The sequence below is a fragment of the Bombina bombina genome, chromosome 6 (assembly GCF_027579735.1).
Source record: "Bombina bombina isolate aBomBom1 chromosome 6, aBomBom1.pri, whole genome shotgun sequence".
In the NCBI taxonomy this organism is placed as follows: Eukaryota; Metazoa; Chordata; class Amphibia; order Anura; family Bombinatoridae; genus Bombina; species Bombina bombina.
The window spans coordinates 890563741-890589892 of NC_069504.1; the positions used below are offsets into that span (position 1 = coordinate 890563741).

Here is a 26152-nt window from a genome sequence, read left to right on the forward strand (position 1 = left end):
TTACCTAAAGTTGTGAATTCCAACAACATTAGTAGAGAAATTGTGGTTCCTTCATTATGTCCTAATCCTAAGAATTCTAAGGAGAAATCGTTGCATTCTTTGGATGTTGTTAGAGCTTTGAAATATTATGTTGAAGCTACTAAGTCTTTCCGAAAGATTTCTAGTTTATTTGTTATCTTTTCCGGTTCTAGAAAAGGCCAGAAAGCTTCTGCCATTTCTTTGGCATCTTGGTTGAAATCTTTAATTCATCTTGCCTATGTTGAGTCGGGTAAAACTCCGCCTCAGAGGATTACAGCTCATTCTACTAGGTCAGTTTCTACTTCCTGGGCGTTTAGAAATGAAGCTTCGATTGATCAGATTTGCAAAGCAGCAACTTGGTCCTCTTTGCATACTTTTACTAAATTCTATCATTTTGATGTATTTTCTTCTTCTGAAGCAGTTTTTGGTAGAAAAGTACTTCAGGCAGCGGTTTCAGTTTGAATCTTCTGCTTATGTTTTTCATTAAACTTTATTTTGGGTGTGGATTATTTTCAGCAGGAATTGGCTGTCTTTATTTTATCCCTCCCTCTCTAGTGACTCTTGTGTGGAAAGATCCACATCTTGGGTAATCATTATCCCATACGTCACTAGCTCATGGACTCTTGCTAATTACATGAAAGAAAACATAATTTATGTAAGAACTTACCTGATAAATTCATTTCTTTCATATTAGCAAGAGTCCATGAGGCCCGCCCTTTTTTTGTGGTGGTTATGATTTTTGTATAAAGCACAATTATTCCAATTCCTTATTTTATATGCTTTCACACTTTTTTATCACCCCACTTCTCGGCTATTCGTTAAACTGAATTGTGGGTGTGGTGAGGGGTGTATTTATAGGCATTTTGAGGTTTGGGAAACTTTGCCCCTCCTGGTAGGAATGTATATCCCATACGTCACTAGCTCATGGACTCTTGCTAATATGAAAGAAATCAATTTATCAGGTAAGTTCTTACATAAATTATGTTTTTCTGCTATTATCACATTTGTTTTGTTCTCTAAGTATTCATTGTTGAAGAATAAACCTTGGTAGTCTGATAGGTACTTAGGAGATTGCATGTATCTTTAGCATTTTATAACAGCAGTGTTTGCAACTATGCAGAACATTCCTATTAGCAGTGTTATTAACAATGCTGCCAGATGGCTAAAGACACGTGCACACTCCTGAGCTTTCATAGGATTAGCAAAGGTTACAGAGAGAACTAAGCAACATTGATAACAGAGGTAAATTGGAAATGTGTTATAAATGTAATGCTTTATATTTAACACATAGCTAAAGCCCAGCTTAGGATCTGCAACATATTGCAGCTTCTATGCCAGATTCGACCGGTGAATGAATTAGAAGCTATGCAAGGCTGTGTTCTGCTCAGGAGTTGTGTACTTTTGGGATATTAGCAACACTTATTAGTTTCTGTTCTTGTGTCTTGGGGTTTGGGACCTTTAAGATGGTGCATGTTTCAGCTTTTTGTACAACAGGACCCTAATTGCTCTATGATAATAGATTGTGGGCAATTGATTTTGTGATAACCTAATGATAGATTTTAACAATACACAATGTGCAACACTGATGTAGGTAGATCAAACTCTGCTGACTGATACAAGTGAATCCCTTTGACTGTGACTTATGCCACTCTCATGCTAACTAGCGTGCGGTTTGTGTGCACCTAAAGGTGTGACTTGAAATCAATTTCTGTGTGTATCAGGTTATCCACTAAGCAGATAGCACCACACTTATGTATTCTAACATTGACGTTTCACTCTGCGTTCAGTCTGGTGATCCTTTCCTATCCTCTCTCAGTTTATACCTTGTGGGCTTTCAAGGGTTCAATTTCTAAGAGAGAGTTTGCTCAGTTCAGCTATTGTGAGCTTAAACCATTAATCCTATTACAGTACATAGGAATGTTATGGAAATGTGAATGGCACATCTGATCATACAGCTGAGAAACACTCAGTATGTTAAAGGGACATAATACTCATATGCTAAATCACTTGAAACTGATGCAGTATAACTATAAAAAGCTGACAGGAAAATATCACCTGAGCATCTCTATGTAAAAAAGGAAGATATTTTACCTCACAATTTCCTCAGCTCACCAGAGTAAGTTCTGTGTAAAAAGTTATACTTCACCTGCTCCCAGCTGCAGGTAAAAATAAAAAAAAATGAAGAAATGAACAGCAGCCAATCAGCATCAGCAGTGCTGAGGTCATGAACTCTTACCGTGATCTCATGAGATTTGACTTAACTCTCATGAGATTTCATAGTAAGCTTCCTTTACCTGATTGGTGAAATAATATGAGAGTTCACGATGCTCATCCCTTCAGATGTCCCAGGACAGACACACTAAAATGCTGCTTAGAAATCCTTTACAATGGGAGGTGGCTACTGAGGAACTTTTGAGGTAAAATATCTTTCTTTTTTACATAGAGATGCTCAGGTGATATTTTCTAGTCAGCTTTTTACAGCTATGCTGCATCACTTTCAAGTGTTTAAACATTTGGGTATTATGGCCCTTTAAGGTAACATTATTTTGTGCTGCTTCATTCATTGTGATATATGAGCTGCCTCTGCCACAATCCACAACCAGGTATGTCTGCTTGTGTTGTAAAATAACAGGATCTTGACTCCTGGAAACCTATGTGAAAGGGATGCTGTATTATGAGAAAAGGACCCGACTATCCTGTAGGGGCCATTGAGGGAGTAGAATGCCAACAAGGAGATCAGGATACAGGTTTAGTAATGTTCTGCAGATTTAACACGTTCACCCTACTGAATTTGGAGAGACCAAAAAGTTGGGGTTCTACTAAAATAGGGACCTCTTCTTCAAGGGCTGCCATATGTTGTGTCATCCAAGTGTTTCAGGTCATTGATGTTCTCTCATAGATATCAACAGGTACCTGTCTGATAATGTCAGCCTACCACAGGGGCTGTGCTGTGTTTAAAGCCTAGATGGTACAAGGAAGGTCACTGTATTTGATGAGCTACTGGAAGATGAAAAATAAGAATGTGCTTCAAATGAGCATTATCATAGAGTTGGCTGCTGCTAAATAAATCTTAGTTTTAAGGTATCTGACCTCTTTGATCATTTTATAATTGAGAAGAAAAGTGAAGATGTCACTAAGCCCAAACTAATGACTGTCATATGGAGTGTAGTGAAATCATGCAAATTTATTTTGAATAATGCCTACGATGCAGGCGCTATGATGTTATATTCAGTCTTTGCTAAGACATTATACACACTACATAGAAAACAGATTACATATCTAAGAAGTATTGTCATGTGCAATATTATTTTGTTTAATATCACAGGTGATGGTTGTGCTATAAAGTCTTCTTATTCTGGTACACAAAACCAATCAGACTCAAAAGTCCTGGACCATCAGTTTGCAATGTCTTCCACTACAGAAAAGAGGAGGGGCATGTGGCTTCCACCTCAAACATCAAGCAGCTAGTTAATCCAACCAAAATCAACACATTCTTCATGTTCATCTCCAATCAGTTCAGGCTGCATATATAGGTTATAACTTCACCATGTTGTAGATAAGCTTCAAATGTGAATGGGAACAAATATATTCAAGCTGAAACAATCATTGAGAAATAAAACACATGGATGGCATGTGACCATTGTTGCACACAATGTGTGGAAAGAATAACTGGAAAGGAAAATCATACACAAGGCAAAATACTTTGGAATTAATACCTAATATGGAATGGGGTATTGTGCCAAGTTAAGCATCTGGAAGTGATCTTGCTTATAAAATAAACTGACTCGCCCAAGTGCTATTTGGTGATGATGAAAGTATAGATGTATCACATTATCAACAAATATACTGAATGGGATGCAGGTATAACAGTGTACAATCTAGTGGTATGAGATAGCTTCATTTTCTTAAAGGGACAGTCTACACCAGAGTTGTTATTATTTATTACCCATTCACCAGTTTTGCATAACCAACATTGTTATATTAATATATTTTTTGCCTCTGCAGACTGCCTCCTTATTTCAGTTCTTTTGACAGACATGCATTTTAGCCAATCAGTGTGCTCTCATAAGTAACTCCACGGCCATGAGCACAATGTTAGAGAGAAAAATGTTGAGTTTCATATCCCTTTAACTTCGTGGTTGTTCACATTTCAGCTGTGGGAATTATAGCCAGAAATACCTTTATCAGATTCCCAATAGAAATGAAATTCCTCTCCCCATGCTGGGTTCAAATGAAACATTTCACAAAGGAGCTAAATAATTGTGTTATACAAGTAAAAGCAGAAGATTGATATATCTCAGACCAAATTATTACTACCTTCTGTGTTCTATGGAAACTTTACTCACAATACTCTCATCCCTAACCTAAAACCAATCTTTATCTGTGCTTGATGACACCCAGCTGCATTATCCAGGAGTTCTGTGCTGTAATTAGCTACCTCGTACCTAACGTGGTCATCAACCCCTTAAGGACCAGACCATTTTTCAATTTCTTACCCTTAAAGGGAAATTAAAACCCACATTTTTCTTTAATGATTCAGATGGACAACACAATTTTAAACAACATCCCAATTTACTTCTATTATCTAATTTGCTTCATTCTTTAGATATTTTTGTTGAAGAAATGGCAATGCACATGGGTGAGCCAATCACACTAGGCATCTATGTGAAGCCACCAATCAATAGCTACTGAGCCCATCTAGATATGCTTTTCAGCAAAGGATATTAAGAAAATTAAGCAAAATAGATGATAGAAGTAAATTAGAAAGGTATTTAAAATTGCATGCTCTTTCTAAATCAGGAAAGAAAAAAATTGCGTTTCATGTCCCTTTAAGGACCAGGGCTATTTTTACATTTCTGCAGTGTTTGTGTTTAGCTGTAATTTTCCTCTCACTTATTTACTGTACCCACACATATTATATACCGTTTTTCTCGCCATTAAATGGACTTTCTAATAAAATATGATGAAAATAATGAAAAAAACACACTTTTTCTAAATTTGACCCCCCAAATCTGCTACACATCTACAACCACTAAAAAACAACCATGTTAAATAGTTTCTAAATTTTTTCCTGAGTTTAGAAATACCCAATGTTTACATGTTCTTTGCTTTTTTTGCAAGTTATAGGGCAATAAATACAAGTAGCGCATTGCTATTTCCAAACCATTTTTTTTTTCAAAATTAGCGATAGTTACATTGGAACTCTATCTGTCAGGAATCCCTGAATATCCATTGACATGTGTGTGTGTGTGTGTGTGTGTGTGTGTGTGTGTGTGTATGTATATATATATATATATATATATATATATATATTTTATATTAGTAGACAACCCAATGTATTGAACTAGGCCCATTTTGGTATATTTCATGCCACCATTTCACCGCCAAATGCGATCAAATAAAAAAAAAAAGTTTACTTTTTCAATAACTTTTTCACAAACTTTAGGTTTCTCACTAAAATTATTTACAAACAGTTTGTGCAATTATGGCACAAATGGTTGTAAATACTTCTCTGGAATCCCCTTTGTTCAGAAATAGCAGACATACTGTATATGGCTTTGGCGTTGCTTTTTGGAAATTAGAAGGCCGCTAAATGCGACTGCGCACCACACGTGTATTATGCCCAGCAGTGAAGGAGTTAATTAGGGAGCTTGTAGGGTTAGGGTTAATTTTAGCTTTAGTGTAGTTAGTGCAGTGTAGTTGGGAACCCAAAGTATTGATCTAGGCCCATTTTGGTATATTTCTTACCACCATTTCACCGCCAAATGCGATCCAATAAAAAAAAATTGTTCACTTTTTCACAAACTTTAGATTTCTCACTGAAATTATTTACAAACAGCTTGTGTAATTATGGCACAAATTGTTGTAAATGCTTCTCTGGGATCCCCTTTGTTCAGAAATAGCAGACATATATGGCTTTGGCATTGATTTTTGGTAATTAGAAGGCCGCTAATTGCCGCTGCGCACCACACTTGTATTATGCCCAGCAGTGAAGGGGTTAATTTAGGTAGCTTGTAGAGTTAATTTTAGCTTTAGGGCTAGATTTCTCAAAGCCATTCTCCTTTAATCCCGTTCAAAATAGTGCATACGACCTGATCGTCCTATTCATCACAGTACTCTGCGGCTATAATTGCGCAAATCTGAAAGAAACTTCTTCGCACAGCGCTTGCATTCACCTAAGTGCACAGGCGCGCTCCCTAGTGCAACAATATACATTAGTACTAGGCGTAATTTAACAGCCCGACCTACAAATATGCCCAGTTTCTTATTTATCATTGCTTTGCGCCGATAGGGAACTGCAATTTTGGCTTCAATTGCGTGTTGTATATTTCGCCATACAAACTGAGGCGAACATCATTATAATACATGCTTTTACATCTTGCGATGCAGTACTTTCTTCTTTTAACTAATATTTCAAAGGCTCAGCGCCAAGAAGAGACTGTTATTGCCAGAAATTTGCGCTTCCACTGGCGCATATAGGTACCAACAGTATATATATATATATATATATATATATATATATATATATATTTATATTGATATATTTATTTTTGCGATCTTAAATTATCAACATATGGCAAATACAGCACAGAAACCATTATATAATATAAATATAAGCTAAATATTAACTTAAACTTTTTTTAATAACCAAAACATGGTGGCGTAAATATTTATAGGGATGTACTATGATACATAGGGAGTAAATAGTGAGTAAATGCTGTTTCCGACAGGTGAAATTTATTATTACGCCCCAGCTTGCTTGCGCAAAGTTACATCTATTTTTTTTATAAAGTCAGGTGCACATGTGTGCTTCTCCGGAGGCGAGCTGGGGCACAGTTACAGGCGAGGCACATGCAGAGTTCGCCTAGCCTTTGATAAATCTAGCCCGTAGTGTAGAGATCAGCCTCCCACCTGACACATCCCACCCCCTGATCCCTCCCCGACCCCCTCTCAAACAGCTCTCTTCCTTCCCCCACCTCACAATTGTCACCACTATCTTAAGTAAGTACTTAAATAAAAGGCTTTTTTTTTATTTATATTTATTCTGCAGTGTTGGATCCCCCCCCCCCCCCAAACACCACTCTAACCCACCCCCTTCTACCTATATGCCGCTATCTTGGGTACTGACAGCTGTCTGCCAGTACCCAGTTTGCTCAAAATTTGTATCATAAATACCCAATTTTTCTGTAGTGTTTCTGCCCCCCCTCAATACCCTACCCCTCCCTCTCCCAGATCTCTTTGCAAACATTAAATTACCCATTCCCCCTTCTCCCTCTTCCTCCCTCCTTCCCAGAGACTGACACTTTTTATGTGATTGCGTACGCATGCGTGCGGCCCCTCGTGCTTTCCCGCACTCTATGGCACTGGATCCGGGAGTCCCCCTGGGCCACCCACCGGCCTCCCTGCTATGGCTCCCACCCGCCAACGATCGGCACTACCGCTGTCCAATGCAGAGAGGGCCACAGGGTGGCCCTCTCTGCATCGGTAACTCTGCAAATCTATCTCTGCAGTGCCCCACTCATGGGGCATGCAGAAATAGTGCGATCTTGCTAAAAATAGCGAGATCGCGGCAGAGAGAAGCCCAGGACTGCAGGGTATGATTCTGGTCGTTAAAGGACCAGTCAACACATTAGCTTTGCATAATCAACAAATGCAAGATAACAAGACAATGCAATAGCACTTAGTCTGAACTTTAAATACGTAGTAGATTTTTTTTTATAACAAATTTCAAAGTTATGTATATTTCCACTCCCCTCGTACCATGTGATGGCAATCAGCCAATCAAAAATGCATATACGTATAGTCTGTGAATTCTTGCACATGCTCAGTAGGATCTGGTGACTCAAAAATTGTAAATATAAAAGACTGTGCACATTTTTTTAATGGAAGTAAATTGGAAAGTTGTTTAAAAGTGTATGCTGTATCTGAATCATGAAAATTTAATTTAACCTGAGTGTCCCTAAACGCAAATTTTGTCTTTAATGGTTCAGATAGAGCATGCAATTTTAAGCAACTTTCTAATTTACTCCTTCTATCAATTTGTCTTAGTTCTCTTGCTATCTTTATTTAAAAAGCAGGAATTTAATGCTTAGGAGACAGCCAATTTTACATTCAGCACCCTGGATAGTGCATGCTTATTGGTGGCTACATTTAGCAAACTAATATGCATGCATAACCCAGGTTCTCAACCAAAAATGGAGCTTTACACTCCTGCTTTTTAAATAAATATAGCAAGAGAACAAAGAAAAATTATAATAGGAGTAAATTAGAAAGTTGCTTAAAATTGTATGCTCTATCTGAATCATTAAAACATTTTTGGGTTTAGTGTCCCTTTAAAGGTACAAATTATTTGCTAGGCATGTGCCTACAGCAGTTTCTTAAAGTGAATGTAAATTTTGATGCTAAATTGCCCGTTTTTTTAAAATTTAATTAAAATCAGGGGCACTTTAATTCATCAAAATTTATATTTCACTCGTGTTGGGAAAAAAAACTTACCTTTTAAACTTGACAGCCGATCCAGCTTCCTCCACCCGTCGCAAAGCCTCTTCCTGGGTCTAAAATGAGGAATCCGGCTTCCTCCAATCACGGCATTGAAGCAGACACCGATTCCCCAGGGAAGTCGTGATTGGAGGATGACCTATCCATCATTTCTGACATCAGAAATGGCTTGCGACGACCGGAGGAAGCTGGAGCAGCTGTCAAGTTTAAAAGGTAAGGTTTTTCTTTTCACAACAGGAGTGAAATGTAAATTTTGATGAATTAAAGTGCCCCTGTTTTTAATCGAATTTTTTACAAACCAGGCACTTTAGCATCAAAATTTACATTCACTTTAACTGTGGCCACTTGCAGTGTTCAGTTCCTGGATTTCTTCTTGTAAAAAGTGCAACACACTAAGATCTAATCCAAAAGAAACAACAACAAAAACCACTTGAGATACATACAGATGTTTCTTGGTTTCTATGCTTTTTCCTTACTGAGTTGTGGTGTTATTGCATATATTATACTCTCCTGGTGGACTTATTACAGTAGCCAATCAATGGGAAATACTTCCTGATCATCACAAAACTGATGCTTTGCTTTACAATAAAGCCTTGTTTAGCAATGGGAACTTAGCTGCATGGTTACATTGTAAAATGTGGGGCAGAGAAGTTACCAAAATAAGTGAGGCTTTCTTGTTGTATAGAATGAGTGCACAATTATTTGCCACTACACTCACATGCACACTCACAAAACCACCTACTATATACCACCATGCATACATACTGACTTCTTCTTATTCTTTATAGTAACAACTATTTCTATATCTCTGTAGTGTAAAGTTTAGCTTCTCAGTTCTTTACATGAAACCAATAGTTTTTCTTTTTTGATTCAAAAAGATTGTACAATTTTAAACAACTTTAATTTCCTTCTATTATCCAAGTTGCTTCATTTGATTGGTATTCATTGTGGAAGGAGAAGCAGTGCGTTAATAGAAACAAGCTGAATACTTTGGGTGAGCCAATGACAAGAGGCACAAATGTGCAGCCACCAATCAGCAACTAGCTTCCAATTGTGCATTGCTGCTCCTGAGCCTACCTAAGAATGCTTTTCAACACAGGATACCAAGAGAACAAAGTAAATTATGTAATAGAAGTAAATAGAAAAGTTGTTTAAAACTGCAAACTCTACATGAATCATGATTTTGACTTTACTGTCCTGGACATTTTTGGCTAGATTACGAGTGGAACGCTATTTAGTTCTCCCGCTCACGCGTTAACTTTCCTAGAGGTTAAAAGTAGTTAAAAGTAAAAAAGTTTTCAAACGAGTGGTAGCCCAACGTGTACAAAAAGCCGAAGTTCAAATATCGCAGCTGCGTTAACTTATTCCCCCATAGACTTCGATGGAGTGCAAAAAGTGGAAAAAAACATAACACTCTTACTAGCGTGCAAACCCGATTGCGTTTTCTCAAGTGTGCTAACCCGACCTGAAATATTAATATTTCACATTCCAATGTTCTTCACGTAGCAGAACATTTTCTATTTATTCTTAAATACATATTTTTATATATACGGTTATACTGTGTGTATATGTATATATATCTAAAAATCCTGAAATGAATCCACCCTCCTGGGCCAGCTGCCTGGGTGCAAAAATGTAAGAATATACAGCAAATGAATGGACTCTCAGGACTTTTTTGTCACAGGTCAAACAGAATTTCAGTGCATTAATTTACTGTGCGTGTATGTATGTGTGTGTGTGTGATATATATATATATATATATATATATATCTATATATGTATATATATATATATCTATATCACACACACAGTAATACTTTTTGAGTGAAGGGCACTCTCAGGATTTTTGAAGTCACAAAAAGTTTTTATTACGGGTAACAACAAATCTTCAGAGTCGACGTTTCGGCTTTCTTAGAAGCCTTCTTCAAGACAAACAACATCTCATTTCGGCATTTAGCCGTGCTCCACAAACAGGAAATTGCGTATATATATATATATATATATATATATATATATATATATATATATATATATATATATATATATATATATATATATATATATATATATATATATATATATACACGGTATATAAAAAATGTCTAAATTTGTATACATATGTATTTATGTGTTTATATGTGTATAAATGTCTGTAAATACATATATATACATATGTAAACACACACACAGATATATATATATATATATTTATATATATATATATATATACACATATGTATGTATCTTTATGTTAAAGCCCTTTGCGGCCTTATTTTGTAACACCTGTGACCCCATATCTTTGAGCACTTTTTTTGTGCAATTTGTTTTTAAATCATTTTTATTAGAGTGTGTTATTATGAGTGTAACTTTTTAATTTGTCATTTTGATGTGTGCAAATCTTTTGATACACGTTAACTGTTAACCAGAGCTCTGAAGTCACGTTATCCTGATGCGCATTAAATGCGATTGCTCAAGCTAATGCATTTTAACTCCTAATACGTGCGCTACTTCAGACGAGCACAAAAGAGCCGCAATAAACCCTTTATCACTTGCTCAAAACAGTTAGCGCGCCACTCGTAATCTAACCCTTTGTCGTTAATTAACCTAAATAGCCTGTCCCATAATGTTAGATTTGTAAAATGCTAATGATTTATGCATTCTTTAGCTTGAAGCTTACATATCTAATCATCCATTATAGTTTTTACTTCGTTTTATATATACTGTACATGTAGGAAGAGAACATTTGACACATTTTCATGATTATGGATCATGTATTACAGATGATACAGCAGGCAAGGGCAGTTTGGTGGTGGTTATTGGCAATGATTCCTAAAAATTATATATCTGTATCTTGATTTACAATAGTGTACTCACCAGCGAAGACTGACCTCTTAGAGGGCTCCAAACAGAGACTCAATGCCTAAACCCTCACCTGTTCAGGTAAATATCCATTCCTCTTCCAGTGACGAGTTTGGTTTCTAGGGTGTATTTGACTGGGGAGTATTGTTTAGGATGTGGCATCAGAGCTCTACGTAACAGTCCAACTTGGTGCAATCTAGAAAAAGTTGTAAAAGTGTGAGTAGTGTGGAGGTAAATAGCAGAACCAAAAGGTTTTAGGCGAAGAGTAAATAGGGGATTGTGAGAAGGTGAATTAATTCAAGGTCCTGAGTATTTAATCCACTCTGGTACAAGTGAAGTGAAAGGAGAAGTCTGCATGTGTGATGAAGGTTGGTGTTTATTTCTGGAGCTACTAAAATGGTCAAATAGTTGTGTGACAAAAAATATACAATCAATGTGCAATATATTTTGAGTATTTAAAAAGAGGATTCTAGGTGGATTAGAGAGATGAGTAAATTGTAGCAAAGTTTAAAAGTGTTGGAGGTGAAGATTGTGTGGAGAGATTTAATGTGAACTGGGTTATACTGAGGGTGAGAGCGAGACGTGTAAGAAGAAATATAGTGGTTAAAATGGGCGAACAATAAAGCTTATTTAAATGTAAGGTGAGTTGTGTGAAATGAATAGTCTAATATAATTAAAATAGGTCAGTTAGTTGGAACTAATGTGGTCATAGTTGTATCCTGCAGGTGCAAACAATGTTAGGTATTGTTTATCGTACAAAGTTTTTAGTACATGTTGAGAAGGAATTTTTGGAATTGAGTTAAAAGAAAACAACACAGAAAGAACACAAACATAACATATTAAAAGTAAGAAACTTGGGGGCACGTCCAGGCAGCAACTGACATGGATGCAAAAATGGAACCTTGTGGAGAAGTCTAGGATCCATCTTGACACACTGGCAGCATCCACACTCAACTCTTACTGCTAAGGATACCCTCTCTGTTAGAATACCAGACACCTCATTCTTGCCTACGTTCATGACCCACAAGCTCTGTTCTGGACTGACAAGACCTAACCCGGTGGCTATACTCATAGATCCTGACACCCTCTCTCGGTAACCCGGGTTAAGCAGGTTCACACCAACTGCTGTACGTATCATATAATCTCTATACAATTTGAGCTAGAAGAGACATGGAAATCACTTTATTGTCACTTATAAAGGATTTGAGTGACTCGCTAGATATACACTTCACTCTGCTATCTCGGCACATCGCAGACTGTTTTAGCACAAACAGTTACGATCACAGTACTGAAGATGGCGACTTGCTTTCATTTTGTTCAGACACTGAAAGCTCGGCACCTAGAAATATTTCCGAGCCGCTTGTGGCCCTTATCCAGATGCCGCGAGAGGCTAACGCTCTGGTGGCTCCCGCTCAAGCCGGATATAAGAACACTACCTCTGCCATACTGAGCAAGAAGCAGAGAGAGACCACGCTAGATAACACCAAGAAGCTGTGGAGTTACCAGAGTGAAAATCTAAAGTCGGAGCAACTAGTGGGCAATAAAACTAGATTTTCTTTAAGTGTGGTTTTAGGTTTATCTCGGCACATGAGTGGCCCCTTGAAATACGAGAGAAATCACTAATGTTAAAATGAGGTTCCAACTTATTTTGTAAAGTATAATTGTTGAAGTATAAAATACTATTTTCTCTTGTTAAGTGTATCCAGTCCACGGATCATCCATTACTTATGGGATATTCTCCTTCCCAACAGGAAGTTGCAAGAGGATCACCCACAGCAGAGCTGCTATATAGCTCCTCCCCTCACTGCCATATCCAGTCATTCTCTTGCAACTCTCAACTAAGATGGAGGTCGTAAGAGGACTGTGGTGTTTTATACTTAGTTTATTTCTTCAATCAAAAGTTTGTTATTTTTAAATGGTACCGGAGTGTACTGTTTATCTCAGGCAGTATTTAGAAGAAGAATCTGCCTGCATTTTCTATGATCTTAGCAGAAGTAACTAAGATCCTTTGCTGTTCTCACATATTCTGAAGAGTGAGGTAACTTCAGAGGGAGAATAGCGTGCAGGTTTTCCTGCAATAAGGTATGTGCAGTTAAAATATTTTTCTAGGGATGGAATTTGCTAGAAAATGATGCTGATACTGAAGTAATGTAAGTAAAGCCTTAAATGCAGTGATAGCGACTGGTATCAGGCTTATTAATAGAGATACATACTCTTATAAAAGTGTATTTTAAAACGTTTGCTGGCATGTTTAATCATTTTTTTACATATGTTTGGTGATAAAACTTATTGAGGCCTAGTTTTTTCCACATGGCTGGCTTGAATTTTGCCTAGAAACAGTTCCTTGAGGCTTCCCACTGTTGTAATATGAGTGGGAGGGGCCTATTTTAGCATTTTTTTGCACAGCAAAAATTACAGACACAGACATCCAGCTTCTTCCTGCATGATCCAGGACTTCTCTGAAGGGCTCAAAAGGCTTCAAAAGTCGTATTGAGGGAGGTAAAAAGCCACAGTAGAGCTGTGGCAGTTGTTGTGACTGTTTAAAAAACGTTTTTGTCATTTGTTATTCCGTTTTTTGTATTAAGGGGTTAATCATCCATTTGCAAGTGGGTGCAATGCTCTGCTAACTTATTACATACACTGTAAAAATTTCGTTAGTGTAACTGAAAATTTGTGTTTCTTACAGGCGCAGTAACGTTTTTTTATATTGCTTGTAAACTTGTTTTAAAGTGTTTTCCAAGCTTGCTAGTCTCATTGCTAGTCTGTTTAATCATGTCTGACACAGAAGAACCTATTTGTTCATTATGTTTGAAAGCCATGGTGGAGCCCCATAGGAGAATGTGTACTAAATGTATTGATTTCACCTTAAACAGTAAAGATCAGTCTTTATCTATAAAATAATTATCACCAGAGGGTTCTGTCGAGGGGGAAGTTATGCCGACTAACTCTCCCCACATGTCAGACCCTTCGCCTCCCGCTCAGGGGACGCACGCTAATATGGCGCCAATTACATCAGGGACGCCCATAGCGATTACCTTGCAGGACATGGCTGCAATCATGAATAATACCCTGTCAGAGGTATTATCTAGATTGCCTGAATTAAGAGGCAAGCACGATAGCTCTGGGGTTAGGAGAGATACAGAGCGCTCAAATGCTGTTAGAGCCATGTCTGATACTGCGTCACAGTATGCAGAACATGAGGACGGAGAGCTTCAGTCGGTGGGTGACATCTCTGACTCGGGGAAACCTGATTCAGAGATTTCTAATTTTAAATTTAAGCTTGAGAACCTCCGTGTATTGCTTGGGGAGGTATTAGCTGCTCTGAATGACTGTAACACAGTTGCAATTCCAAAGAAATTGTGTAGGCTGGATAGATACTATGCGGTGCCGGTGTGTACTGACGTTTTTCCTATACCTAAAAGGCTTACAGAAATTATTAGCAAGGAGTGGGATAGACCCGGTGTGCCCTTTTCCCCACCTCCTATATTTAGAAAAATGTTTCCAATAGACGCCACTACACGGGACTTATGGCAGATGGTTCCCAAGGTGGAGGGAGCATTTTCTACTTTAGCAAAGCGTACCACTATCCCGGTTGAGGACAGTTGTGCTTTTTCAGATCCAATGGATAAAAAATTGGAGGGTTACCTTAAGAAAATGTTTATTGAACAAGGTTTTATTTTACAGCGGCGGCGTTCTGGTTTCAGGCCCTGGAAGAGGCCATCCAGACAGCTCCATTGAATGAAATTATTGACAAGCTTAGAACGCTTAAGCTAGCTAACTCATTTGTTTCTGATGCCATTGTTCATTTGACTAAACTAACGGCTAAGTATTCCGGATTCGCCATCCAGGCGCGTAGGGCGCTATGGCTTAAATCCTGGTCAGCTGACGTGACTTCAAAGTCTAAATTACTCAACATTCCTTTCAAGGGGCAGACCTTATTCGGACCTGGCATGACGGAAATTATTGCTGACATTACTGGAGGCAAGGGTCATACCCTTCCTCAGGACAGGGCCAAATCAAAGGCCAAACAGTCTAATTTTCGTGCGTTTCGAAATTTCAAGGCAGGAGCAGCATCAACTTCCTCCGCTTCAAAACAAGAGGCAACTGTTGCTCATTCCAGACAGGCCTGGAAACCTAACCAGTCCTGGAACAAGGGCAAGCAGGCCAGGAAGCCTGCTGCTGCCCCCAAGACAGCATGAAGGAACGGCCCCCTATCCGGAAACGGATCTAGTGGGGGGCAGACTTTCTCTCTTCGCCCAGGCGTGGGCAAGAGATGTTCAGGATCCCTGGGCGTTGGAGATCATATCTCAGGGATATCTTCTGGACTTCAAAGCTTCTCCTCCACAAGGGAGATTTCATCTTTCAAGGTTATCAGCAAACCAGATAAAGAAAGAGGCATTCCTAAGCTGTGTGCAAGACCTCCTAGTAATGGGAGTGATCCATCCAGTTCCGCGGTCGCAACAAGGACAGGGATTTTATTCAAATCTGTTTGTGGTTCCCAAGAAAGAGGGAACCTTCAGACCAATCTTGGATCTAAAGATCTTAAACAAATTCCTCAGAGTTCCGTCATTCAAAATGGAAACTATTCGGACCATCCTACCCATGATCCAAGAGGGTCAGTACATGACCACAGTGGACTTAAAAGATGCCTACCTTCACATACCGATTCACAAAGATCATCATCGGTTCCTAAGGTTTGCCTTTCTAGACAGGCATTACCAATTTGTAGCTCTTCCCTTCGGGTTGGCCACTGCCCCCGAGAATTTTTACAAAGGTTCTGGGCTCACTTCTGGCGGTTCTAAGACCGTGAGGCATAGCGGTGGCTCCGTATCTAGACGACATCCTGATACAGGCGTCAAGCTTTCAAATTGCCAAGTCTCATACAGACATAGTTCTGGCATTTCTAAGGTCGCATGGGTGGAAAATAGTTCTCTATCACCACTCACAAGAGTCTCCTTCCTAGGGACTCTTATAGATTCTGTAGAGATGAAAATTTACCTGACGGAGTCCAGGTTATCAAAACTTCTAAATGCTTGCCGTGCCCTTCATTCCATTCCACGCCCGTCAGTGGCTCAGTGCATGGAAGTAATCGGCTTAATGGTAGCGGCAATGGACATAGTGCCATTTGCGCGCCTGCATCTCAGACCGCTGCAATTATGCATACTAAGTCAGTGGAATGGGGATTACTCAGATTTGTCCCCTCTACTAAATCTGGATCAAGAGACCAGAGATTCTCTTCTCTGGTGGCTTTCTCGGGTCCATCTGTCCAAGGGTATGACCTTTCGCAGGCCATATTGGACGATTGTAACAACAGATGCCAGCCTTCTAGGTTGGGGCGCAGTCTGGAACTCCCTGAATGCTCAGGGATCGTGGACTCAGGAGGAGAAACTCCTCCCAATAAATATTCTGGAGTTAAGAGCAATATTCAATGCTCTTCTAGCTTGGCCTCAGTTAGCAACACTGAGGTTCATCAGATTTCAGTCGGACAACATCACGACTGTGGCTTACATCAACCATCAAGGGGGAACCAGGAGTTCCCTAGCGATGTTAGAAGTCTCAAAGATAATTCGCTGGGCAGAGTCTCACTCTTGCCACCTGTCAGCGATCCACATCCTAGGCGTAGAGAACTGGGAGGCAGATTTTCTACGTCGTCAGACTTTTCATCCGGGGGAGTGGGAACTCCATCTGGAGGTGTTTGCTCAACTGGTCCATCGTTGGGGAAAACCAGAACTGGATCTCATGGCGTCTCGCCAGAATGCCAAGCTTCCTTGTTACGGATCCAGGTCCAGGTACCCGGGAGCCATGCTGATAGATGCTCTAGCAGCTCCTTGGTTCTTCAACCTGGCCTATGTGTTTCCACCGTTTTTTCTGCTCCCTCGACTGATTGCCAAAATCAAACAGGAGAGAGCATCAGTGATTCTGATAGCGCCTGCGTGGCCACGCAGAACCTGGTATGCAGACCTAGTGGACATGTCATCTCTCCCACCATGGACTCTGCCTCTGAGGCAGGACCTTCTAATACAAGGTCCTTTCAATCATCCAAATCTAATTTCTCTGAGACTGACTGCATGGAGATTGAACGCTTGATTCTATCAAGGCGTGGCTTCTCCGAGTCAGTCATTGATACCTTAATACAGGCTCGGAAGCCTGTCACCAGGAAAATCTACCATAAGATATGGCGTAAATATCTTTATTGGTGTGAATCCAAGAGTTACTCATGGAGTAAGGTTAGGATTCCTAGGATATTGTCCTTTCTCCAAGAGGGTTTGGACAAAGGCTTATCAGCTAGTTCTTTAAAAGGACAGATCTCTGCTCTGTCTATTCTTTTGCACAAGCGTCTGGCAGAAGTTCCAGACGTCCAGGCATTTTGTCAGGCTTTGGTTAGGATTAAGCCTATGTTTAAAACTGTTGCTCCCCCGTGGAGCTTTAACTTGGTTCTTAAAGTTCTTCAGGGAGTTCCGTTTGAACCCCTTCATTCCATTGATATTAAACTTTTATCTTGGAAAGTTCTGTTTTTGATGGCTATTTCCTCAGCTCGAAGAGTCTCTGAGTTATCTGCCTTACATTGTTATTCTCCTTATCTGATTTTTCATTCAGACAAGGTAGTTCTGCGTACCAAACCTGGGTTTTTACCTAAGGTGGTTTCTAACAGGAATATCAATCAAGAGATTGTTGTTCCATCATTGTGTCCTAATCCTTCTTCAAAGAAGGAACGTCTTTTGCATAATCTGGACGTAGTCCGTGCCTTGAAGTTTTACTTACAGGCTACTAAAGATTTTCGTCAAACATCTTCCCTGTTTGTCGTTTACTCTGGACAGAGGAGAGGTCAAAAAGCTTCGGCAACCTCTCTCTCCTTTTGGCTTCGGAGCATAATACGCTTAGCCTATGAGACTGCTGGACAGCAGCCCCCTGAAAGGATTACAGCTCATTCTACTAGAGCTGTGGCTTCCACCTGGGCCTTTAAAAATGAGGCCTCTGTTGAACAGATTTGCAAGGCTGCGACTTGGTCTTCGCTTCACACCTTTTCAAAATTTTACAAATTTGCCACTTTTGCTTCTTCTGAGGCTGTTTTTGGGAGAAAGGTTCTACAGGCAGTGGTTCCTGCCTTGTCCCTCCCATCATCCGTGTACTTTAGCTTTGGTATTGGTATCCCATAAGTAATGGATGATCCGTGGACTGGATACACTTAACAAGAGAAAACATAATTTATGCTTACCTGATAAATTTATTTCTTTTGTAGTGTATCCAGTCCACGGCCCGCCCTGTCCTTTTTAAGGCAGGTCTAAATTTTAATTAAACTACAGTCTCCACTGCACCCTATGGTTTCTCCTTTCTCGTCTTGTTTCGGTCGAATGACTGGATATGGCAGTGAGGGGAGGAGCTATATAGCAGCTCTGCTGTGGGTGATCCTCTTGCAACTTCCTGTTGGGAAGGAGAATATCCCATAAGTAATGGATGATCCGTGGACTGGATACACCACAAGAGAAATAAATTTATCAGGTAAGCATAAATTATGTTTTCTCTGACAATATGTTGATATATGTATAGAATTCATATATATTTATTCACCTTGATTATCTTACTACAATAGCCATGATGGGAATATTACTTGTGTAATTTGCTTACTTATTGTTGTATTCACAGACAACCTCAATAAAAGAATAAAAAGTAAAAAAAAAAAGTAAGAAACTTGAAAATAGACAGCACATTACAGTTGAAAAGCTTTCAGCACACCAGAATTGTTTGCTGAACAAGCAAATGTGGCATTTAAAGTGATGGTAAATCTGAGTGTTTAAAAAACACTAGGATTTATCATCACTAAATATAAACTGGACTTTCAGTAAGGAGTTTGTAAAAACAAAGGGTGCTAAATTCTTTTTTTTTTTTTTAAATATCTTTATTAGTTCCAGCGACAAAAATAAATACATGTCAAGTTGCATTTCATTATGCCATGCAAGGCATTCATAAATATACATAGGCAAATATATAAAGAATAACAATAGTATGTAGTACCAAGAAAGAATAACAAGACAAGTAAATGCCAATACCTGGCATTTAAAATCTGACCAACTATATCGCTGGAAATTTTATAAATATTAAACAACTAATTAAAAAAAAATGGGAAAGGGGGACAAAAAAAAATAAAAATCTATACTTTACACTTTCTCTATCTCTCCCCTCTCCCTCACCCCTCCCACCTACTACCTACTTCTCTTACTTACCCTACCTCTTCTCTTTCTCTCCTTGTTGTTACATAGTTACTATTTCATAGTGTTATCTCCCGGGGACCAGATACCCATGTTGGCGGAAATAATTCTAATATAACCAATTCTAAGAAAGCTATAGTATTTAAGAAAGGTTGTAAAATACGTCTTTGAATCTGTAATGGGTACGAGATAATCAGTGAAGACCAATCCAGAAGGAAAGCCCCGACCCTACGTTCAGCTGCAAATTTAGTATGAAAGGATTCAAATAGAATTTGAAACTGAATTTCTTTAAGGAACCCTGTAACTCTGGGGGCTGTATGATCTTTCCAGCCTTTAGCAATTAGCTGTCTCACAGTTATAATTATTGTATTAAATATCTTTATCACCCTTTTAGGGCGCAACTCAACATTAGTTAGAAAAACTACCTCATCAACAGTAAATGGAGCCATATCTTTATAGATTTTACTATACCAGAATCTTATCTTTTGCCAATATTGTTGGATCTTAGGACAAGACCAAAACATATGAAGAATATCCGCCCTATCCATAGAGCACCTTGGGCAAGCATAATTCTGAGAAGGATAGAATCTGGCCATTTTATCTTGGGAAAGATAATAATTGTTGACTAATTTCAGATGCCCTTCTTTCCATGATATAGAGACTTGTAATTTTACTAACTCTAGGAAGCTTCGCTCAATCCTATTCTCCTCTAATTCAGGCAAGTATTTCTTCCAATAGTTATATAATTTATCTACGCATAATTCACCCTGTCTAGCCAGAAGAATATCGTAGATCAATGATATTGAAGACTGACCCAAAGAAAATTGCCGGATAATATTCTTAATATCCAACCAATCTCTTAGATATTCAGTATTCCATTTTTGCGTAAATATGTAATGCCGTAACTGGAAATAGGCAAATAGATTCGAACAATGTAGATTAAACCTTTTGAAATAATAATTCTGAGGATAACAACTGATTATCATCAAATAACTTGTAAACATAGGTCAGTCCAGCTTCAGCCCATAATCTAAACACTCCCTGATTAATACCCGGAGTAAATTCCGGATTCCCTACTATTGGAATAAATTCCGAACAAAATGGCGAAATTTTTAATATTCAACAAATTTTTTGCCAGGCCATAATAACATTTTTAAAGGAAATTAGTTTACTAAGATTTGAGGGTAACTTTTGTACCGGGCAATGAAGAACAGCTTTCAAAGAGAAAGGGGAGATCAGAAATGATTCTAGCTCTACTGACACAAACTTATCTACACCTGTAATCCAATCGAGGGCCAATTTGACTAAACTAGACAAATTATAAAGCCTAAAATCTGGCAAAGCAAACCCTGCCCTAGAACGTTTTTGCATCAGTCTACTAAGACTAATCCTTGGCTTCTTATTACCCCATATAAATTTAGATAGCCAGGACTGTACATTACAGATATCTTTATTAGTCATAAATAACGGGAGGTTTTGAAAGAGATATAGAACTCTAGGAAAGATAATAATTTTAATCAAATTAATTCTCGCAGTCAGTGAGATAGGAAGCGAGGCCCAATTTTCAAGATCATTTTTAATTTTTTGTAATATCGGAGGAAAATTTAATTTATACCAAATTGTTGGGTTTCTATGGAAGGTAATACCTAGATACCGGAAGAACTCAACCACTTTAAAAGGATGATCTTCCCAATTGGATCCTTTCTTATATAACCAGAGGAGTTCGCTCTTATCGAAATTTATTTTATATCCTGAAAAGGAGGAAAAAGTTTTGAATAGTTGTAACAATATGGGGATGGAGTATTGCGCCTTATCCAAGAATATTAACAGATCATCAGCATATAAGAGAGTATTTAACCTAAAGGAACCCAATTGAATCCCTGTTAGCCTATCCCGCAATAAAATAGAAAATGGCTCCAATGCCAAATTAAAAAGCAATGGGGAGAGGGGACACCCTTGTCTTGTCCCTCTTTTAAGTGATATATATGGGGAAGAATAGCCATTGATGCAGAGAAATGAAATCGGATTTTTATATAAATTTCTAACAAATTCTAGAAACTGGTTTTTGAATCCAAACCGCTCCAATGCTGTAAATAAATAGTTCCAATTCACTGCATCAAAGGCATTCTCAGCATCTACTGTTAGAATAGCTGCTTCATAAATCTTTTTAAATTGTTCATTCTTAGAGTCTAAATTCCATGCATAGTCCAAAAATGTAGTAACTTGACGTATATTCTTAAGAGAATTCCTATCCCTCATAAATCCAGTTTGATCTGGGTGAATGATCCCATCTAATAAATTGGCCAGCCTGATCGAGATAATAGCAGTCAGCAATTTATAATCAGCATTGAGTACTGATATAGGCCTATACGACCCTGGATCATCCTGGATCCTTACCTTTCTTTAAAATCAAGGATATACGTGCGGCAGAGAAATAATTAGACATTAAATTACCAGAAGAAAAATAATAATTAAACAGATTCACTAATGATAATTTTACTTCTTCCTTCAGAATTTTATAAAATTTAATCGGAATAGCATCCGGTCCTGGCGATTTATTAAGGTTAGCTGATTGTATAGCCTCAAGAACTTCCTCCTCTGAGATGGGTCTGTTGAGCTCTGATAAATTCTCCTCTGAAATGCTAGGAAGATTAACACTCGGCCAAAAATTTGATGCATTGTCCACATTAACCTGTGTTTCCGAATAAAGCCGTTGAAACACGTTAAAAAACGTCTGACTAATATCCTCTGTGTTAGAGTACTTTATGTTGTCCACTTTAATAGTCTATATAAGATTCTTGCTTTTTCTCACCTTAACTACTTTAGCCAAAAATTTGGCTGAAGTCCCATAGTGTCCTCTAAATTGATAGTTTATTTTTAATTCATCTTCCTGTGACCTTTGTTTAAGAAAGATATCTCTTTCCCTTTTCAATTTACAATATCTATCCCAATTATCTCTTGTCTGGTCAATATAACATTTTCTAAGAGCATTCCTAACTTGTGCTGTTAATTCCTGCTCCAGCTTTTTCTTCTTCCAAGTAGATAGATAGAGTTTAATTTCCCCCCTTAATACAGCTTTCGCTGCCTCCCAGAATACCTCTGGTTTACTAAATTGCCCTATATTAAAGGTAACATAGTCCTTCCACTTTTGTTTTAACCAATTGCTAAACCTAGGACTGTCAGTCAAAAATCGAGGGAAAAAAAAAGACTTATTCTGGGCCTTAGGGGGGGAAATGGCCACCAATGTGAAAGAGATTACCGCATGGTCAGAAATAACAATATCATGGATATTTGCTTCTGATCTACATAAAGCAAGTGGTTTAGAAATTAAAAACATATCTATTCTCGAGAATGTCATGTGGGATTTAGACTCACAAGAAAAACTACGCAATTCTGGATTTTTAAATCTCCATATATCAATTAATTTTAATTCATGGCAAAAAGATTTGAAGTATTTTGCTACTTTGTTGTTTTCACGTAAATTTTTTGAGGACAGTCTATCTAAAATAGGACATAACGTCATATTAAAATCCCCCCCTAAAACTAAATTAGCTGCCGATAATAAAAATAATTTACTTCTATTATTTTCCCAAAAAATAGGGGAAAAAGAATTGGGACAATATATATTTCAGATGACAAAATTACACTTATTAATCTGAATATGTAATATCAGGTATCTTCCTTCTGGATCGGTCTCCTTCTTCACAATATTGTAATCTAGATTTCTATGAAGCAAAATAGCTACCCCTGATTTCTTTTAACTCCTGGAGCTGCAACACATTCACCTAACCATTTACACTTTAATTTCATAGCTTCCGCCAAATTCAAATGTGTTTCCTGCAACATCACAATATCGGAATTAAATTTCGCCAGATGTTTAATAATCAGTTTGCGTTTTCTGGGAGACGTAATGCCCTCTACATTCCAGGAGAGTATATTAATCCTGACTGTCATTAGATAAATTTAAAATATAGATACACCGACAAAACACTTTTAAACTAAGGTCTGAATTAACTATAAACCCAGAGGTGGGAGGAGAAAGTGAGGGAGAGGAGAAGAAAAGAAAAAAAATTATAAAAAAAAAAGAACCCTAAATAAAAAAAACTGCCCATCCTATACCAGCAACTAAGCCCGTATATTTCACCTGCGGAATATTCAATCTTAAAATAGTAAATGCTCAACATCAATATAAATTCTTTTTTCCATTTAACACTATTAATGTACACTGCAACCACCCAAAACATATCTATAATCATCATAACAAAAACAAAAAACACCAAAGCATACATAGGCGCATAGCACATCCATCTTGCTTAACACAATTTTTCCTATCTGGAATAAATTAATTTCCCTAATATACTACAGGGTACTAATAAATTCATGGGCCTCTTGGGGGTTATTAAAAATTCGTCTAACCCCATTTTCTTCTATCATAATCTTTGCGGGGTACACAACCCAGGCTTTAAACCCTTTATCAATAATCTTGGTACATAGCGGGATCATCTGTTTTCTTTTGGTAGATGTTTCTATTGAAACATTAATAACTTGTTTTTTTCAAACACAAATTCCCCCATCTTTCTATATGCTTTTAACAGGTTTACTTTGTCCTGAAATCTGAGCAGCTTAAAAATGCACATTCTGCTTCTATCACCCCTAGCCATATTTGTTCTACTGTATCCGACCCTATGAGCTCTTTCTACCTCTAGGGGGAGTTGTTGTTCAGGGAAACCTAGTGCTTTGGGTAATAATAGAGAAGTAACTTTTATAAGATCCTCGTATTCAGGGGACTCAGGAAGACCAATGATTCTGATATTATTCCATCTGGAGCGATCCTCGAGATCCTCCAGACGGAATTGTAAACCAGTAATCTTGCAATCATAATCTTGGATTACTTTATCTTGGACATTAACCCGGTCCTCTAAGTCAGAGATCCTATTTTCCGCTTCTGATATCCTTGAGGCAAATTGCTTGACCTCATTTGATAAAGAAATAATGTCTGTAGAAATACTACTGAGCTCCTTCTTAATAATATCAAATTTAGGAGTGAATACGTCAGTTAATTGAGATACTAAACTACCTATGTCTAAATGGGATATATCCCCCTCTGATACGGGGTCCAATGAGGTATCCGCACTCCTAACCTTTCTATCCTTGCTTTTGGGTGGCATTATGGGGGAACTCTGTTTCATGTGTATAATATATCTTTCCATATACTCTGTGATTATTAACAGTCAGTGTGAAAAGTAAAACAAAAAAAGACAGAAAAAAAATGTGAAAAAAGTGATCAAATCAAAGGGGAACTGACGTCCCTAAAAAAAGAAAAAACTGTAAGTTTTACTTCAAGTGTATTGGTGATGTATGTGTGTGTGTGTGTGTTTTTTTTTTTTTTAAGTGACTGTTTTTAAACTATAAGTGTATATTTATAATAATTAGTGACATGACGGCCTATTATCTCACACAATTTATCGTTATGGAAAGCGAACACCTGCATAGATCAGCAATTACAATATACAAATAGAAATTAGTAAGGGTTATATCCTTTAAACATACATAATTTAACCAGCATATCTTTGGCAATATAATATATCATTTCTCAATGCAATTAATAAACTTATACTAAAAGGAAAGCAGGAAAATTGCATATACAAATCTATATCAGCATAAAAAAGGATCGATTTGTTTAACTGAAATTAAACAATTACTTAACAGACTAAATCCCTCTTTTTCTCTTCTCCTCTTCTCTCCTAAAGAAAAAAACCAAACAATGACACCAAGAGAAAACCAACTGTTAAACAGGAAATAAGTGTACCATTCATGGAACATATAATATAACATATAATGTAGAACGTAGGAAGAAGCCAGATTGCACAGGCCTAATCTCTTAGCTCTCTATAGGCCTCCAGGTAGCATAAGGATAGTCTAGAGAATGAAAAACATCATCTTCAAGATAGTCAGGAACCGATATACTATTGCTCCTTATATCTTAAGGCAGAGTTCATCTTTATGTACTAATTGTGGCAGTTCTAAAAACCATCAGCTGTAATCAGTTCTGCTATACTTTGGCACCTGTTGCAGAAATACTCCTAATTCTTCTTAGGGAACACTTCAGGCTCTTGTTACCCCTAAACCATCCAAAGGGGAATAGGTGAACAGGAGAAGGGGGTAATACAAATTCACCAGATAGGAAAAACGCCACTTCTCCCTAACTTGCGTCCGTTCAGCCCTTCAAGAGAGCCACTTAGCATCATAAACCTCCTGTGAATCTTCGGCTCCCAGGAACCAAAATACCCAGTGTATATAAGCTATGTCTGTAAGCCAGATATGCCTCACTAGGTACAAACAAACATTTGGCAGTCCGCTTAGGAAACCTTATAGAGGTGAAGCCGGGGTTTCTTCCCGCTTTCGGTCAGTCAGGCCAAACAAATGTGACGCTCTTCACCGCGAGGAGGGCGAGCTCCCCACAGATCTCTCTGCAGGCAGCCTACCCCCTCCTACAAGCGGCTACTCCAGTCAGCGAGGCCAACCACTTCGCGGGTAGTATCTCTCTTACCCGACTTTACTGTCCTTCT

At 38.1% G+C, this 26152-nt stretch overlaps 1 protein-coding gene across 2 annotated transcripts in view; it reads left to right on the forward strand.

The window, feature by feature from the left end:
• The window catches only part of ACAP1 (ArfGAP with coiled-coil, ankyrin repeat and PH domains 1), a 229932-nt gene that overhangs the window by 19078 nt on the left and 184702 nt on the right, over positions 1-26152 (forward strand). Inside the window, exon 2 of one of the 2 annotated variants that reach the window (XM_053718449.1) lies at positions 11383-11457. The exons of the other annotated variant lie outside the window; for it this stretch is intronic. The gene's annotated coding sequence lies outside the window, so the exon portion shown is untranslated. The remainder of the gene's footprint in view (positions 1-11382; positions 11458-26152) is intronic. 2 annotated transcript variants of the gene reach the window in all.